Here is a 16302-nt window from a genome sequence, read left to right on the forward strand (position 1 = left end):
GTAACAGGAACTGCCCTTTAAAATGCTGATGGAAATTAGCACTGCAATGACAAAAATACTATCTTAACAAACTGTCCAATTTTCTTCACATGCTTAACATAAAACGACATGTGTGCTCATATTTACAGGCCTATATTTCCTATGTTCTGTTGAGAGTAACAATGAGCTTCTGATTTAATATTTCTAATTCAATCTGCTACTCTTCTTCAGTACTTCAGCTACACGAATCCCAAAGGATCAAAACTCAAATCAAAATTCCCAATGGGTTTAAAAATACAGCACCCACTAGGCGGAGAAATCATGTGCCAGGAGAGGGCAGCACATTTAAATTAGCCTATATATGTACATTTTCTATTTTGTTTCTTGTTCTTACAGCACTGGCTTAATAAGCAAGAACAGCTAATTGTAGCACTTTACTTCAAAAAGTATATCTTTTCTTTTTATTCTTTTGCACATTTTACTTAACAATTTTATATACAGTCAAGTCCAAGATTTTGACAGGACATTCTTTAATTTTTAAAGTTATTATTTTTTTTGCTGTATTGATAGGACAGGTCAAGAGTAAAAGGGGGGAGAAAGACGGTGTAATGTGCTGCAAAGGGCTGCAGGCTGCAATCGAACCTGCAGCTGCTGTGGCAAGGACAGAGCCTTTGTGCTTGGGGCCCCTGACAGGACATTTGTCAACTCAGTTTGTTAATAAAGTTAATTTAAATGCTCATATTTGTGCTGTATGCAGTTTTAAGGGGCTCTGTTAATTTTGGCCTAATATCTTGTTATTTTCTTATGGCAATAGCTTGATGAGCAGGACCAGTGAAATGTAGCAGTTTACTTCAAAAAGTATTTTATGTACCACTGTTTTATGCAGCATAGCAATGATGCTGCTGAAATAAAACTATGATGTGTGTTGTTTTCAGAAATATGACAATATACAGACCCTAGAAGTGAATGATTTACCTTTTTCCTATGGTCTAATGTTAAAAATGCAAACAAAAATGACCACAAATCGTAATATTGGATCACAATAATTGTATAATTGCTGTACTTAAGTATCAAAATACACATTAAACTGGTACCAAGTATCAAGTATAGTGATAGTATTAAATAGTGAGATAAACATTTCATCCAAGCCCTACAGTTTACATTTTCTTTGTCTCCTTAGTATAATTTGCTTACAACAAACCACTGTAGATAAGTACTGTCCATTGTATTGTTGTTTATCCTGGTAACTATTCATTCATTCATTTTCCGTAACCACTTGTCCTTGCAAGGGTCGCGGGGGTGCTGGAGCCAGTCCCAGCTGTCATCGGGTGGAAGGCGGGGTACACCCTCGACAGGTCGCCAGACTATCGCAGGGCCGACACCTATAGACAGACAACTTTCCACGCACAGAGTCACACCTAAGGGCAATTTAGAGTCACCAATCAACCTGATTGGCCTAGTAAATCTGACCTGCATATCTTTGGAATGTGGGAGGAAGCCGGAGATCCTGGAGGGCACCCACCCAGACACTGGGAGAACATGCAAACTGCGCACAGAAGGGCCCCCGCCCATTGAACCAGGGCCCCCCCTTGCTGTGAGGCAACAGTGCTAACCACGACACCACCATGCCGTAACTTAAAGATCTAAATAAGCACAATTTATTTATTTGGCATTTCTTAGAACTAGTTAATCAATCTGAATTCTCTGAACTCAACATTGAGCTATCTTTTATTTACACTACCATGATCTTGCAAGCAAGGGTTTTCAAGACTAAGAGGTCTGTGGAGACTGCCCAGATTTTACATAGTGTGCATGTCTGTGCTTTGCAGATGATGTGGTCCTGTTGGCTTCATCACGCCGTGACTGCCAGCATGCACTTGGGCGGTTTACTGCCAAGTTTGAAGCAGTCAGGATGAGAGTCAGCACCTCCAAATCTGAGGCCATAGTTTTCTGAACAGAAACAGGCAGTTTGGTGTGGTGACAGCAGTGATGCAGGTGTTGCACCGAGCCATTGTAGTAAAGAATTTACTGATCCAGAAGGCAAAGCTCTTGATTTCCTGGTCCATCTACTTTCAAACCTTCACCTATAAGTGTAAGCTTTAGGTATGACTGACAAAATAAGATTGCATATACAAGAATTCAAATTATTCATTTCCCCCCATAGAGTGGCTTTGCTCAGCCTTAAAAACAGGGATGAAGAGCTCAGACATGTGGAGGAAGCTGGAGTGGCGCCACTGCTCCTTTGCGTTGAAAGTGGCCAGTTCAGGAGGTACAGGCATCTGATTAGGTAGCGTTCTGGGTGCTAAAGTTTTTAAGGCACATCCAACTGGTAGGAGGACAGACCCAGAACACGATGGAGGGATTATATATCTCATCTGGCCTGGGAACACCTCAGGATCCCCAGGAGGAGCTGCAAAGTGTTACTAGGGAGAGGGATGTGGGCAGCACCTTGCTCAGCCTGCTGACTTGGCGACTTGGCTCTGGATAAGCAGATGAAAATGGACAGATGGATGAATGTATGCAGGATACTGCTGCTAACCACAGTTAGTTTAGTGACTGGCAGTGGTGCTACCTGCATACCTGCTGGTGGAAGGAAAAAAGCAAGGACCAGTGAGAACTCTAGCATGTTCCTGAGGAAGGGCCTGTGTCTGCTGCAGGGTATGCAATAAGATCAGCACCCTGGACAGCACTCATGGCATTTTTTTTTTTACATCCTTCTTTAATGAACCTGCCACCATGCTTTATGTCAGTCATGTAATCATCTAAAATGGTCTGCTGTCTGAAAAAAAACTCTCCAAGTTGTTGCTTTTCATGTATGCACAGATGTTAGTGACGGCAATGAAAAACAAGTCAATCTAAGTAATGTACAAGTTTGGTTTGGTTGCACATAAAGGACATGATTACTATCCATCAAGGCTCTACATATCATGACCTCTTTTAGCATGCACTTCACAGCACACTAATATTCATCAGAGGGCGAACAGATGGTGAAACCATGAAGCGCTTCACCAATCACAATATTGTGAGTATAAAAAAAGTTGTATTGTAACTGGTCAATGTCAGTGGGTGGATGTTCCGATCCCTTTGAAACTGGCACTGAGGCAAGCAAAGAACCATTTTGACCTGCTATGCTGTTCTTAATGCCTGATTTACTGAATTGTTTAACATTCCCAAAAGGGCTCTAGCTCTCCTCTTTTCTCTCTATCTATGTCGTTCTGCATCTTTGCACTAAGAGAAAATAATGACTGCTTTTTTGAGCCCCTTATGCATTTCCGCTAGTGCAATATTCAGGTTGTCTTGTGCTGATGAATAAAAAAAAGGATGTCCACAATGTCTGAAAAAAGGCATTTGTGTTGTTTCATGTCAGTAAGTGGGTTTGTTTGCTGGCATCTTGGCAAGATGATGGAAAATGTGCGTGTGTCACAAAGAAGCTTGTGATCTTTCTCTCGTTGTGTGTGTGTGTATAAGAGAGAGAGAGTGAGGACTCTGTGCCTGAGTACACAGATAACACATCTCAGTCCAGTGTCTGCCATGACATTGACTTTTGTTTTTCTAATAAATAACCAACATGATGAAAAAACTCAAATATTGGCGCACAATTTCACACACCAGGTGTTTAGCTGGGCATAACATTTGATGTCAAAAGCTGAAGCTCTTCACAATCGTATATATATACACACACAAACAAACTTTGTCATGGTTTACCTTTGGTGGAATGGCTTTTTGTACCCAAATTGGAATTGAATCCTCATATTATAAATCTTGAAAGACCTTTGTCCCCACATTGTGAATAAACAGACACACATGCAATTCTCAAACCTTCAAAGCCAATAATGCCCCTATGAGGATTCATATTAAGCATAGAGTTTCTTTTTATTCATTTGGTGCTCAAAGATTTTGAGATTTTTTAGACTTTTTTCATGTTCTTTCATTTTCTATTTAAAAAAAAAAAAACACAATTTCATTATAAGAACAGGTTCATATTTTCTTTTTTTAAAAATGTGAGGTTTATCCATGTTAAGTGGTGAGGCTATAATTGTATTGCTACCCACCATATGTGTCATAAATGAATGTTTTCTCAATTAAATCTTGCTAAAGCTATTGTAAAACCTCACCAAATATTGGCAAACTAATAAAGCCAGTGCAATCAGCTTTTATTTATTTACACATTCCAGGCATACCCAGAGGGAAGGTGGTAAGGAAAGAGGGTGGATTACTATGCAGTGCTTGATAAACCTCTACAGCTTGCCGTCTTACTGTGGAGTTTGCACCTGGTCTGTTCTCAGCAGGTAACACCTCCCTTGGATCGACTGTCTGATATCCATCCAGCCCCACGGAGATGCAGCGGCAACATGCCAAAGCACATGGCCAAAATACAGTAGCATCATTTCACCCACTTACTGTCATGGCTGCGTCTTTGAATTGGCCATCAACAGTGTAGAAATCCAATAAATATATGAATCAACATTTGTACAGTTATCTGTGTATTTATGCATGTTTCTTTTTCGCTCAAAACAAACCTCATAAATTTGCATTTAAGCTTGGATGACCAAATAACATAAGCTTCCACAGATAACTCACATAACATTTAGTATAATCAAACACAATTTGCCAGACAGAGATGAAAATTACACTCTGCCTTTCTCTGTAATTAAAACACCTCTCTATATTTCTCTTTTAGGTGTACTGCAATTACAGCATTGACATTGCTGATTAAAGCTCCTTAACTCAGCAGGAGAGCTCTATTAGAGGCCTGTGGAAAGCACATTTAAATGATGGCCTTCTAATTATTGACAAGGTGAAGCTTTAAGGCTGTAAGATGCAAAAAGAATCCAGAAACTAAAAAAGAAAAAAGAAAAAAAAATCTGACAAGTATAGTATAATTACAGCTGACTGTTAAATGACTGATTTAATTTAATCATCTACTTTTGGCACTTTTTTCTGGAAAGGAAATAACGCTTACCACATACTTACCGTCATGCAATGGTGGAGGATATACAAAGAACATTTGTCTCAGAATAAGCTACAATTCTACAGTTTCAAAGTACTTCAGTACAAGCCAAAGTGTTGTATTCAAAATTGTACTCAGCTTAAGGTGAGCAAGTATTACTGCCAGAATGTACATAAAGCCAGAGGCCAACATCGACTGAAAGCATGTTTGACTTTGCGCTGATTATACACTCTCTGCCGTCTGTCAGCAATAGATTACTATATATACCATTATTGGATCATGCACAACAGTTTAAGCAGCAAAGTTAAATTGTGAATAGCAATGCATCGTGTTGTTTAAACTAGGATGTAGAATCCTAACTTACAAATTAACAAATTGCTAAAATTTTTTTAATAATGTAGCAGTCTATAAGCTAATTTATTTGCCTGTGAAATTAAACAGAGGTATAAAGCTGCACGAAATGAGAGTACAGTGTTCAAAAATCATACTTAAAGAATAACTGCAGTTTAAAACAGCTTTGGTTTATAAGTTTAATTGTTATGAAATCAAATAGATATTGAAGTTTATGTTATTACATATGTTTTCCACTGATCATCAACTATGTCAGGGCCTGGCCCGACAGCTGGCAGATTACTTTTTAAAAAAAAAATTAACAGTAAAAAGCTCAGCTAACCTGCTTTATTAGGACTGTGTGGGTTGTTTTGATCAGATTTTACTGACAGTTATGATCACGACTTCTCAGTTCAACCCAAATGACATCCATAAATCTCCCACTGAAAAATCAGGATACCAAAAGAAGGCTCTATCCCTGCATCTTCCAGGCTGTGAGAATCAATCCTGCAATTATGTTTACCAGTTTGTCACCATACCTAACAGATCCACAGTCCACCATGCTACCTACAGTGGTTGCCCTCCATCCATCACTATTCAACTTTACTGGAGGCAAAATAGCTCATCAACATATCCTCAAAATGCCCCTGGATGTGTCCTGAACTGCAGGGTTTCCATGCAAGCCCTGGCACCACCAGAGAGCTGCTGCTGGCCAGAAGGTCCACCTGTCCCTGGCAAAATGTCACGGTGGTGGTATCGACCTCTGAAGTGTAGATAAGCAGGACAAACGAAGTCCATCAGCCAACCTTCATGCCTCATTACCCTCCCTCTACCAAAGGAGGCGCCACCTGCTACCTCCTCAAGGTTGTGGTGTCCTTCCCCACCTAGTTACCACCAAAATAGGAGATAGTTGGCTGATTCCTTGCCTACCTTCACACACACTCTCTCTCTTCATCTCTCTCTCAGTCATTCACTCTGGCCCTGACAGACGTTGGTTTTCACTGCCAGAACTGCTGACAGGAGTCCAGGGTGAGTGTCAGCTTTAGCCACAGTTGGAACGGGTGGAGAGACGGAGGGAGAGGTGGAAGGAGGGGAGGATAGGAGGATTATTTCAGGGCCTCTGCCAAAAGCCCCTCTTTTGGTATCTTGGCGTCTGAAGTGATGATTTAGACGATGACACAGGATGATAACACAGCAGTTGGCCTCTTGTGTCGCCGTTTCGCCATGCCACATGCAGATTACAAAGATCAAGAGCTACTGTGACACAGTGAGGCCGATACTTGATGCCATTCAAAGCGGCACTTAAATTTCATTGTGGCATATCAGCTATTTAAATAAGGAAGAATTTATACAATGCAGATAGCACAAAACTGAGACCTTTTCTGAAATAATTTACAACAGATTTACTTAAAATTGTTTTTTGTTTTTTTTCAGGTAAAAAGTCAACAAGTAGCCAGACGGTGCATTATGAGGTGAAATAAATGTAGAATAAAAACAAAGGCTGAGGCAAATGCTTGGTTGAAACAAGTATCCAGTACAAATAATGTACTTTTTATGAGTATTTGTATCATCTGAGTAAAATGTTAACAATTAATCAATATCAATATCTGAACTCGTGATGAAGGAAAATCCTCATTTGGGCAGCTGTGTTCAATCTCTGAAGCTCAATTCTGATTCCTTTCTGTAAGAAGAAAGGAGTGTGCACATGGCTCTCTGATGCACAAGCGAACATAAAGCCAAAATGGCAGTGCTAATAGTGCCGACAGCCCAAAAGGTGGTAACAATAGGCAACAGTACTGACAGACCTAATAATGTTAACCGGTGCAATACTGTCCAACAATGGTGGGATCATCAGCAATAACCATATTAACGCAGTGCAGATTGCCAGTAATAAGACAATTTGTGAGACATGAAGGGAGGGACTCATATGCACACACTGCCAGTCTGGCTACCAAATCAAAGAACAGAGAAGCTCAGATTACAACAAACAGAGAGGGGGTGAACCTTCAATCTCTGCCCAGGTTGCCATCACTCCACTACTCCTTTTTTAATGTTAAAAATCTCATAAATAGAACCTTTTAAAGTTAACCAACGCTTTTATGTGTTCAGGTGAATGAATTGCAACCGTGACAGACAACCATCTGTTCTGACCTGGTCAGGCTTAATCGTATCAGCTCAGTTTGGAGATACATCTCCGCAGAGTTGGCCAAGTACCACCTCTGCAGGCTCGCTGACTTTAACTTGACATTGATTCTTTTTCCATAACTACAAGTGGTAACCATAGAAACTGAATACTAACTCTATTCTTGCATCTGCTGAGGGAGGAATATCATATGCACAAAACAAATTTAGCAAAAAAAGAAAAAAAGTGATTTGTGCATTTTTTTGATAATGGAACAAATGCTGAAAGAACACAAGATTTAATTCAGAAGATGTGTGGCTTCTCTCTTGCACATCACGGTAATTTGTTGTTAGGTATGTATGTTTAACCACAGAGTTAGGATTTTTTGTGAAGTGGTGTTTGTGACCATTCCAGGGGGCTTTGTTTAGTAAAGGTCATGATGTATAATAAGAGATACAGCTTCAGAGTTTTTCATGGAACCAGTTTCCTAGACATATTTCTGCATGTGTGTGTGTGCATGTGTGTGTGTGCGTGTGTGTGTGTGTGTGTGTGTGTGTGTGGGTGTGTGTGTGTGTGTGTGTGTGAGGGGATGGTGGCCTTTTTTCGGGACAAAGTTTTATGCTGTATGGTATACTTTCATGCAGTAATTGTAGTGCAATAGTGTTTCAGAAAATAAAAAAAAATCTAAATGCACTTTTCATCCCCAACTGAAATGGAAATTTTTTCATGTAAAACAGTTGATTACATATAGAAGCAAAGATAACACATGCCTCAGCATAACAAATAGACCCTAGTTTAAACCAGATCATTTATAGTATGCACTGCCAAATTGAATGTCCTAATCCTTAAGTGAATAGTTATTGTTCATCCAACTTCCATGTTGTCCTCTTTGTGTATTTCACTGGGGGCTGTTGGCCGAGTTTTGTGCTGCTGAAGTTTGTCTGTCTTTTCCTTTTCTTTCTTTCTGTTGTCAGCAGTTTACAGGTCAGCTGAGGCAGTAAGAAAATAAACTTTTCTCAGCCAGTTGTCTTGCAGTTAAAATGGAACAGGTACCATAGAAATATGCATGTGTTCATATGTTCTTTATATTGTCTTTGTGGTCTTAGTGACCAATAGAAGCGCTTTGAAACACAAGAAACACTGGTATTCACTAGTGGCCGAGGCAACCATGCAAGATACCATCTGCTCATCAGATAAACATTCACACCCACACTCACAGGAGCAACTTGGGGTTCAGGGACACTTTGGCATGTAGACTGCATGAGTCAGAGATCAACCACTGACATTATCATTTGTAGATGACCACTCAACCTCCTGAGCCACAGCCCTCCCTATTATTATTTATCTATTATGGTAACACTTTATATTAAGATAGCCCACAAATATTTACCATGAAATAGCTGTTTATAAGCATGCATATTAGTACTGGCTCTTTATTAATCATTAAAAAGCACTTATTAATGCCTTATTCTGAATGGCATCATTTTACAACTACAAAGCCATTAATTAAGATTTTTCCCTATAATCTGAAAATTACTACTTCTTGATTGCAACACTGCATAACTTTACTGCATAAGAATAAATTATATTTAATAAAAACATAGACTATAGTAAGTGTTATTAAGGGAGAGTGACTAGTCTTGTGGTCCTAACCCCTTAAAAGGCTCATACAAAGTAAAGTAAATTAAGTAATTATTGTTTGGCAATTTCCTTACTTTATCAATGAGAAGTTATTAGGAGGTTATTGAGGAAGAACTTATTGTTAATGGCCTAGTTGTAGAATATGGTCATGCAGAATAAGGCACTAATAAATGCTTTATAATGACTTAAAAGCACCAATATGCGACTAATTTAAATGCTAATGAGCAACTAGTTCATGTTAAATAATTCTACCTTCTTTTACAGGACGGACAGACGGACGGAAAGACGGACAGACAGATAGACAGATAGATAGATAGATAGATAGATAGATAGATAGATAGATGTGCCCTAAGTGTTGTGCTGAAAGTTCTGTGCTATTTGCACAAAACATCAATTATTATGTGCATAACATTTACATTTCAATAACAAATACAAACCTTGAAGAATTAAAGTTTACTGAATTGACTTTCTGTTGTTTCTATACTGCCCTTATTCCCTCTGTCTGTGCTGCAGGCTGTTGGCAGCTGTCCAGTGCAGTTCATTGTGAAGCTTTTGGCCGTAGTCGGTCGAAAGGTCATCGGAGGCAGTGAGGACAACTGTTTTCTCAAAATCAACATTTATTTTATCTTACTATGATATGGTTTGGTCTCCATGGAAACTGCAGTGGATTTTTTTTTCTCAACGTTGAATCCACTGGAGGTGGTGCAGCACATCAATTCTGAGGAGTAGAGATTTTAAAGAACTAGTGTCTGTGTACGCTGTTGTGGATATGTGGCTATGGGGGAGAGAAGCAGGCTGTACCCACGCTGAGTCCCAAAGTTTTCAAACCACTAAGATGAATGTCAGGCTTAAAAAGTGAGGTTCGAGAGGGAGAGGCACTGACTAACACACACCGTCACTAACATATGCACATAATGCACAACATGTAACCTACAAAATTTGTAGTTGTGTAATTCCAAGTTGTGTATGAATCTTCATTACCAACAGTTATTTTACATCCCTAAAGAAAGATGGAAATACTTTTGAAATTGGTGCTACATGACTAAAGAAAACAGAGGAAAAAAACATGGCATTCACTTTTGCTCGGCAGGTAGAAAACCTACAAGTACCAGAATGAAGTGCACTGTACCAGACCACAAAAACGCTCCTGCTAGTGGGTGAACTAATGCAAACTTAGTCCCTGTGAGAGAGCTGGCTGGTAACAACAATCTCAATCTCATATTACAGTTAAATGGTACACTAAGACATGTTTCTGAAACATCTGAGGCGAGAAATAGGCAATGCAACAACATAATTGTGGTTTATATTTGATCAGTGTTGCTTAGTTTTATCGCTTGATCTCCTTTTTTTCAACCTCCATTTTCACTGAGCAGAAAGCAGCATGGTGCCTACTTTGTGTTCACAAAATCATGCTATTACAGCTAAACAGGGCATTAAAATATGTTTTTGCAAGTGTGTGCAGTGCATTAACATTATCTTGGTTTATATAAGATTAGCATGGCCTAGTTTTACTGTCTGATTGGATTTCGGTCCAAGTTTGAGACAGAGAAAGTGGGGCGGGTCTGTCTCTTGATCCAGCTTTATACTCTTTGTGTCCATAGTGGCGGCATGGGTGGTGGGCAATACAAATGCAATATGAAAATGTTTAAGTACAACCTGTAGTTCACGTAACAGCCTGAGAACTGGTGAAACTCAACTGGATGACATATTTTTCGTGGGGGAAGAAGGGATATCTAGGTGCTGGTTAGATGGAAAGAAAGTTACCACAGTTTATCTACACATACTACCCACATTGTTTCAATTCAAAGCGGTTTGAAAACTGGTGAAATATCCCTTTCAGTTATTCTAACTTTACACTAACCCTACACCTCATCCAAGTCACTTTCAGAAGCAACGACCAGAAATTCTTTGCCTTTCCATTCCTGTGAACACATTTAGTTCTTAATTATGGTAACACACAAACACAAACACACACACACACACACACACACACACACACACACACACACACATTCCAGTACACATACTGAGCTTCTCCTACTGTAAGTGGTTACCATAGATACCACATGGCGAGGCTCATGAAGTACAGTGGGTCCATCTCACGTGGGAGCTATCGTGTATTTATAGAAGCACTGTGGTGTGGCCAGAAATGAGTTTAGACAATGCACTTTTTGGGTAATAACGAGCGATGAAATGCCGTAGTGTGTGCTGCAAGCTTCAGTATGTTAGCAGTGACTTTGAATTGTCATTGTGTAGTGGCATAACAAAGAAGTTGGATGTTGCTGAAAGTACAGCGAGGCATTCAGAACATTTAGATAGAGGTCTTTTTTTCTCCTGTTTCTTTCTTTCTTCGTCATCCTTTTTTTCTCTTCCTCACGGCATGCCTTTCTGTTTGTCAGTGTCAATATGTTTTCCACAGATTTTTTTTTTTTTTTGAATGACTAGCACTGAGCAAACAGTTTTAAGAAATCCCTTTCTAGCTCTGCCATCTGAGAGCTCCTCTCCCTTCAAAAGGTCAGCGAGTTTTGGAAAGTTTCTCATAATAATCTGCTAGCTCTGCACCAAGCTGCGTGTTATGGGAATCAAATGCCGAGTACATATCATGACATGTTTAATTAAATCCTATTTTCTCGAATAATGAACTAATTAGCAAACTCCCACTGAAGGTTTTTTTTCTTTTCTTCTTCAAAACACGTACGATTTGGAAGTATGTCCCCTTATCTTTCCCAAGTAATTGTAGTTCCTAAACTGACATAATTGAATTGCTAGCCGCCCTGGCATACGAGGTGCATTGTTCTCAAGGAATGAAGCACACCTTATTGCAATCCATCATAATCACTGTGCCTTTTTCATCTCAATTCAGACTTAAGCCCAATGAATGGTTCAGTGATTATATTTTGTGGAAATATTGTCTATTGGATATAATGGCCGCCTATTATTTAACATTGTTCACTTGACACGGTGCTTTCAAAACTAATGACCAATTACAGAGAGGTATGTATTGGGCTCAATGGAATAGAAAATGAAATGAGAACACGTTGGCTGTGGCAGGATAATCAATAAGAATGGTGAAAGGATTCACCTGAGCTGACTATTATTTTTATGGACTTTCAGTTAGGAGGATTAATATCTGTTTTATACTGAATAATGATCTGAATTTACATAGCTTCCTATTTATCCAGTGAAACCATCTGCTTCTCCACTCTCTAAAGCACTTATGTCTGGCTGGGCGCCTGACGGAGCACACTGGTTTCAAGACTTTGGTATCCAGGAAGACAGTAGTCCAGTCAGGAAGACAGGCATTACATTTTAATAGCTGTCCATGAGTCAGTCAGTCAGTCAGTCAGTCAGTCACCCAGCCAATCAGGATATGCATCATTCTATCAATGGACCATTTAGCCCGCCAGTCAGACAATCAAACTGCCAGCAAGCCTGTATATCCAGGATCATGATCACTATACTGACAGGAAATCAGGTGGACAACCAGGCAGACAAGATATAGATGTATGCAAGAGCACACACGCGAGCGCACATATAGAATGCTGATTTAGGTCATGGCAATCATCTCTAATCTGCACCCATAGAACTAAAACTGGTGGAGAGGACATTGAACTGTTGGACGTGGTCATTCGACTAAAGAAATGATGATACACGTCCCAAATACATCTGCACCAACCTCTTCCAAACACTTATCAAAACCCACCTTTTCCAAACTGCTTTTAATGTGTGAATAGTGTTGTGTGTATCTTAGTGTATTTTATTCTATAATCTTCTCTATAATGTCACCTAGCTTAATCTAACTTAATCTTAATTGCCTTGGTATGCCATCATGAAAAACACCTTATTCAAACTTGACAGTGATAAAAACTCACCAAAATCACTTAAATAGTCTTGTTGGCAATACAATTAGTTAGTCCACTGTTCCAACAATTACCAGCTCTGGTTTTGGCAAAATAAACCCTTAATTCACAGAGTTAAATATATTAAAAAAAACTTTCATACTGCACTTACAATGATGACATAAGAGATTTAATGTTTCATGAAATGGCTTGTCTAAACATTTTCTGGTGCTCAAATGACAAAAAGTGAGGCTGCTTGTTAAATTTTGATCTAAGTTTGCCAATTTTGTCCCACAAGCCTGGAAAAGAAGGCAAGATAGATTGTCTAATTAGTATTTATTTTGATTTTTCAGTGATCCTTGAACTCTGTCTTGATTTGATTTGATTATGTAGGACGCTTTTCTTCCTTTGCTTCATTTTCTTTCTTTTAATTGTTATCTGCTAATGTGTATGTTGGACATAGCTGTTTACATGATACAGTGACAAAAAAAATCATTTATTCATTCATGGGCTGGCTCTACATGCACTTTAATTATCCCCATTGTGCAGCTCTCACTCCTTCAGAAGCAGCTACAGATTGTGTTTTTACAAACATGAAATGAATGGCAGCAAAAGAAACAGGGAAATAACAGTTATGGTGATATTTCAAAAGCAACAGATTGTTTATTTGAAAATGCAATGTTACTATTGTACATTTGGTTGTTACTGCAAAACCTCACCTCAGTGAGTCTGTGACTTGCAACAAGTTGATTTTTTTTTTTTTTTTGGAAATGTGTACAGAAGTTAGTCTGCTATAACGGTTGCAATGATAAAGGTTTACATAAAAACAGCCATCGCTCTGACCATCTACCTGTATTGACATCAACGGGAATCTCATCCTGTTTCTGTGTCAAAATCTCTCTCAGTATCAAGTATGAATTTACTGTGTTAATATTTTGTGAATACTGAAGAGACCTTAGTAATAGGTGACATGCCTTAAAAGCAGAAATTAATAATGCCTGCGTGGGTGTGTCCAGTGCATGATACTTACCACCAGCTATAGAGGTGGATTAAAGAGTAATGGCTCTTGTCTGTGTCATGTGAGTGTGTGTGCTATACTCATGGGCCTCTGCTTGTTTGTGATGCCACTGCATAGCATGCAAAGCACATTTGCACCAATGAGGGGAAAGAATAACTTCACTCTTGTCCTGGCTCATCCACAGCCTCATCTAGTGCCAGCAAAGTGAATCAGGTCAGGAGCCGTTCATGGTCAGCGTGTTGCGGTTGGTCCGTTGAGCTGACCTCACGGTTGATAAGATCAAGTTGATCACAGCATTAGGGTCAGATTATGTTCTCTACCAGCAAGCCAGCAGAGACACTGAAACAGCAACTTGTTTACAAATGATATAAGACTCGTTTTCAACTGCCACAACTGCCTCTTCTCCATGCATATATGACAACTGCTGCTGCTGCTTCTCCTACATGCCTACCATCACTGTTATTTCCACCGTTCCCCCTATACTGCTATTTCTACTCCTGCTACTGTTTTTCAGCTTCAGATTGTGGGTTGCAATGGATACAAAGAAAAATATCTGAAGATATTTGATGTGATCCCCCAGTACACCCAGCAAGGTTACATATGTCCCTGAACAGCACACCATACCAAGAAACTCCTCTATAGTGTTGCACCACAAGAAGCTGTTTGACGGTGACTCCTCTGAGGAAATACATACACTCTCTGTTTGTGTGGATCACATGAAAACACCAGTTACCTCATGTAAACCTGAACCTTCCGCTTTTACTATAAAGCTATATCTTCCAGTGCTCGCTAGAGGTTTTTAGTAAAAAAAAAACCAAGAGGAATCTTTTCATTCATCAGAAACGTCTAATCTCTGAAGGGAATAACTCTGGACGTGCTTGATCTGAAAGTGATCCATTGTTTCTGCATATGATTTTAATCATATTTTGAAATCATTATATAACTTGTGTTTTGAGTACAAAGAGGCCGGGAGTTGAAGGATTATGTTGTGTAATCAGTCAGATTTTAATGCACTCAGAAGAATATCCTATATTTTTTCTCCCTCACATGAATTATTGATAATATGACTATGATACCACTTATAATGAAAAAGTAATGCTGTGCTGAAAAAATGTATTCTAGCTCATTGATCAGCGGAGACACAATGTAGTGAAGACACCCGCTGAAGTTGGAACATCAGAAAACATTAGATCTTTTTTTTCTCTCTTTTTTGTGTCAGTTTAAGGGTCAGGTTAGGTTAAGGTACATTACATGCAGTGCAAGGGTTATAATTAGCATTTAAGTCAGAAATGGTAGTGCAGTCAAAAGATCCCTCCCACACAGTTTTTGCTTTAACTTGTACTTGTTCACCAGCTTTAGAACTTAATAATCATCATATTGAATGTATCACAGGTGCATTTTTTTCACTCAACTTTTAAAATACAAAAATGTGCCAAAATCAATTTTTTGTTTGTTTCTTTCTTCATTTAAACATGTAAATGATAAAAAAGGTACAAGACATAATTTGCAAAGTTATGTGGCTGAGAATTGCATAAAAACCCTTCAAGGGCTTGAAAATTGGCATTCACTGAGCAGCATATTAGAGGAAATAATTACAGCTGAATACTGTAATTTCTGCAATTTGAATGTATTTTTCAATAATTTAAGACATACACTGTACAAATTTTCCCCCAAAAATATATTAAACTACTGGCAGCTGTGGTTTTCAGCATTCTGCCATTGTTTTATTGTTACAACCATATTTACTTTATCAGTATATTAACAGCAAATGTATTACAGTATTCTACAGTTCAGTACAGTGCATTTCTGGCACCAAGCTTTTATTTTTTTGAAGCGCCGTTACCATTTATTCTTGCAGTAAGTTTTATTTCTTTGTGTTCCAAGCCAATGTATTTACATTTTGTGAAATATAATTGAATATGTGGTAATTTTTCTAATGTGTGGACCTTAAACTGATGATTAAGGAGAAATCTGAACCCTGTGACTGGACCAGTTGGGAAGCACTGCTGTAGCTGACCTGCAAGTGGGTTCTGTCTCTCCGTTAAGCCTAATTCTAGTAAAATGAAAAATACTGCATAATGCTGTAAAATCAAACAGCAGCCTACTGTTTATGTTAACAGTTTCTGTATTTTGGAAAAACAGTACATTACTGTAAGAATATTGTGACATTTTTACAGTAATTTGTTACAGTGTAGACTTTGGCACTTGGCTAGAAACCCCTGTGCCATAACCCCCATCAGATGATGGTTATGCACGCTGCCACAGTATGTTTGCCACTGAAACCTCAACCTTTACCGTACACAAGGAAAAAAATGATGCAATTTCTTGAATTGTGTTTTTGCAACAGGAATATTCTGATGTCAGAGCTGTAGGAATAGCTGTCTTTGTGTGGTACTCCCCCCTTGCTCATTGTCTATGGATA

The sequence above is a fragment of the Plectropomus leopardus genome, chromosome 13 (assembly GCF_008729295.1).
Source record: "Plectropomus leopardus isolate mb chromosome 13, YSFRI_Pleo_2.0, whole genome shotgun sequence".
NCBI lineage: Eukaryota > Metazoa > Chordata > Actinopteri > Perciformes > Serranidae > Plectropomus > Plectropomus leopardus.